The sequence below is a fragment of the Hyperolius riggenbachi genome, chromosome 3, assembly GCF_040937935.1.
Source record: "Hyperolius riggenbachi isolate aHypRig1 chromosome 3, aHypRig1.pri, whole genome shotgun sequence".
NCBI classification, from domain to species: domain Eukaryota; kingdom Metazoa; phylum Chordata; class Amphibia; order Anura; family Hyperoliidae; genus Hyperolius; species Hyperolius riggenbachi.
Window position 1 is genome coordinate 11,400,155 of NC_090648.1, and position 3,924 is coordinate 11,404,078.

The following is a 3,924-nucleotide window of genomic DNA, read 5'->3' on the forward strand; positions in this document are numbered from 1 at the left end:
GGCTAATGGCCGCAGCCCTGCCACGCGCGCGTCTGTCAGCACGTATCTCCGCCTCTCCCCCGGCCCTCTCAGTCTACCTTCGCTGAGAGGGGCGGGGGAGAGGCGACGATGCGCCGCTGATAGACGGCGCTGAGAGGCAGGGCTGCAGCCGTTAGTCCTGCCTCAACAGCAGCAAAATCCACCACCAAGTTGGTCGTAGATTTTGCAGGGGGGGGGGGGGGTTGGGGGGTAAGGGACCCCCGTTCAGCCGCGGGATAGCGGCGTCTTAGCAGGGGCACACATGCCCCTGCTGAATATAAGCACTGAAGCGAGATTTATTCTCGCTTCAGTGTCTCTTTAATGTGTTGGTTATTTTTATCTGATTTTGGGCAGCTGTGAGAATGTACAGCGATGTTTCCTCTCTTCCTATTGGCCGCTGTATTGTCACATGACCGGGCTAAGAGACAGTGGGAGAATATTCCGGCCCCCTCATTAAAAAAAAACTCCAAGGCTTGGAGATGACCAGAGGTGCCGGATAACATTAAGTTTTTATATGAACGGTTCCATATATCGATCCGATAATGTGGTTGCATTGTGTGTGTGTAGGATGTAGAGCAATCAGTGATATAGATTGAATATGAACAGTCACAGTCGTATTATCGTTAGTTTATAGCGTCTCCTGTCAATCAGTGCTGCAGAATTACTTTCTGATTGCCATCCAATCGTCGTCTAGTTTGCTACTTTAGTGAACAATTTGTAGGACAATAATTCCCTTTAATCAAAACAATGTGTTTTGTTGCTATGGGAGAGGGGGAAGTGGGGGGTGGGGGGAGGACAATACACATGTCATACTTGCCTCCCGTGTAGTCTACTCATCAATCTCTTTCTCCTCTCCTGCGTCCTGTTTGTCCGCTGTGATCAATGGAATTTTCCGTCCTCCATTTTGAAAATAGCCATTACCCCATAACAGCTTCCTGGTCAGCACACTGTTAAACTGTAATATCGCCCACTTGAGCCATAGGGAAACATGGATATTACCTTGCACGTCAGTTGTCCTTTCAGTTATAACTGGTAGCAACTGATATAAAACTGAAAGCAACTAATGTATAACTGACAGCAACTGATATATAACTGACAGCAGCCAATATATTTCTGTTCTGACAAAATCTTGTCAGAACTGGAAGGGGTCACTGTAAGAAGAAAATAGTGAGCTTCAGAGAGGAACTGAAGGCCAGGTAATTATGTAATATTCATTTGCAGGTACATCATGTGGTTATTTTAAATAATTTTACTGGGTTCAGGTTCCCTTTAAGTATTGCTATCACAGCTGAAAACTGGCAAAACTTGATGGTCACTTGTCTGTCCATGTTCGCTCTGTGATACTAAAATTCCGGCCGATCCTCAGACAGGACCCTGATTTTGGTAAACTTTTTGTCGATCCTCCAGTGTTTGCGTATCGCAGAGGAAAAACTATAAATAGCTGGATGTGGAAGTCAGATGTTCTGAACGAGCGTAATTGAGTCTGCCTAAGCAATAGAGAGGCTCTGTGCCATGCTGGAGCTGCAATTGTTGTGGAGCAATGATTAAAGGTCACAGTATCTCTCACCCCCCACCGGTGAACATACTTTGGTCAGGGACAGATAATCTTGTTTGAGCACATATGTATGTATGCAGTATACGGTCTCAAGTGTCCCTGTGGATACGTTTACATTGGGAAGACGGAGAGGAAAGTGAAGAAATGGATTCAGGAGCACAAAAGGAGCATTGCTAACTTTGCAATGGGCAAAGAGGAATATGAAACTTCAGTATTGAGGCGTTTTTTGGCTCATTGTCGCAGTGTTACTCAGTTACGATGGTGTGTAATTGAGGGTGTACCCAGTTTACCTAGGGGTGGTGATAGGGAGAAATTACTTTTACAATGTAAATGGATTAGTCCTAATATCACCACTTTGACCAGAGAGGATCTCCTGAAATTGGAACCCTCTGCTAGAAACAATCCGTCAATGGGGTGAGCCCCTGTGTGATGCAGTCACTGCCCACATCAAACATCTGACCACTTGGGGAGCCCCGTACAAACGCTGCCATAGAGGGAGAAGGGCCGGCGCACTTGTGAGACTCCAGAGGAAAGGTCTACGTTCTCCCGGCCATCCTGCTAGCGAATGTTCGCTCTCTCCCCAGTAACGTGGACGAGCTGCTCCGACTACTCAGCAGCAAGTCCTCGATCGCCAGGAACACCCCGGTTCTCTGCTTCATGGAGACCTGGCTGAGTGACTGTGTCCCCGACAACTTCCTGCTTGTACCAGGCTACGACCTCCTCCATGCCGACCGCAATCCAGCCCTCTCTGGGAAAAAAAGAAAGGTGGGGGCATTTGCCTCTACATAAATATGACCTGGTACACCAACACCACCATCCTTAGCAAGGTCTACACCCCGAAAATCGAGTTCCTAGCCATCATCTGCAGGCCACAGTACTCTCCCAGGGAGTTCTCCTCTATCGTCCTTGTTGGGGTCTACATCCCTCCTGACGCAAACACCAAGACTTCTCTGCAAGCACTCAGCGACAGCATCTCACGGTGGGGGACAGCCCATCCAGGAGCTCTCTTCTCCACCCAGGGCGACTTCAACAATGCAAATCTGCTTCAGCTGTAAGCAGCACATCACCTGTCCCACCAGGAACCGTAACAACCTGGACCACTGTTACACAGTCCACAAGGACGCATACAGGGCCTCCCAAAGTGCCCCTCTGGGGAACTCCGATCACAACCTAATCCATCTGATCCCCACCTACAGGAGGCTCCTTGAGACCACTAAACCCACAGTCCGGACTGTCAAAAACCAGACTGAAGAGGCCAAACTGGGACTTCAAGCTTGATTCGATTTCACCGACTGGACGGCCCTGGAGGCACCCACCCTGGGTAAATGGGCAGAGAATGTCACCTCTTACATTAGTTTTTGTGAAGGAATGTGCATCCCTTCCAAGACCTTCAAGGCCTTCCTCAGCGACAAGCCTTGGTTCAGCAACAAGCTGCGAGAGTTTTGGAAATGCATGGAGGAGGCACACAAGTCCGGCTCCCCAGAGGAGTTCAGCGAGGACAGAAATGCCCTGAAACGGGAACTGCAATACGCAAAGAGGGCCTATTCTGAAAAGCTGGGACTCCAGTCCAACAACTCACGGGAGGCATGGCAAGGCCTCAGAGCTGTCACAAACCAATTCCCCAACTTGGGACCCCTAGCACCCAACTGGCCGAGGAGCTCAATGAGTTCTACTGCAGATTTGAGGGACAGCCCAAGCAGCTGGTGGGCCCGGGCTCTATGGAAATGGAACTGGGAGTCCGCAGCGCCACTGTACCGGTCCTAGTCCAGGAATCAGAAGTTCTTGGGTTCCTTCGCAAGCTGAACCCCAGGAAATCCTCGGGCCTAGATGGTGTGTCATCATCCCGCCTGAGAACCTGTGTGGATCAGCTAGCTCCTGAGCTCATCTCTCTGTTCAAGAGGTCACTAGCTGAGGGTACAGTCCCCTCCTGTTTCAAGAGGTCCACAATTATACCAGTCCCCAAAAAGCCAGGTAGCACTGACCTCAACAATTTCAGACTTGTGGCTTTAACACCCCCCGTCATGAACAGCTAGTCCTCGCTCACCTTAAACGCACCACTGACTCCGGAGCCGGATTTACCATAAGGCACTGTAGGCACGTGCCTACAGGCGTCTGATGATGTAAAGGCGTCTCAGTCCCCTCCCCCAATTGCCTCCATCCCTCCTTCCCTATGCAGAGTTCCGAGCAGAGCATAACATTCCACTGACTAGATCTCCCTACAGTTGGGGGCACCACTACCTACAGTGATGTAGCAATAGGGGGTGCAGAGGTAGCGACTGCATCGGGACCCTTGGGCCAGATTTATGGGCAGGCCGCCTAGGCCGGTTCCTAGGGTGGAAGAATGTTTGGGG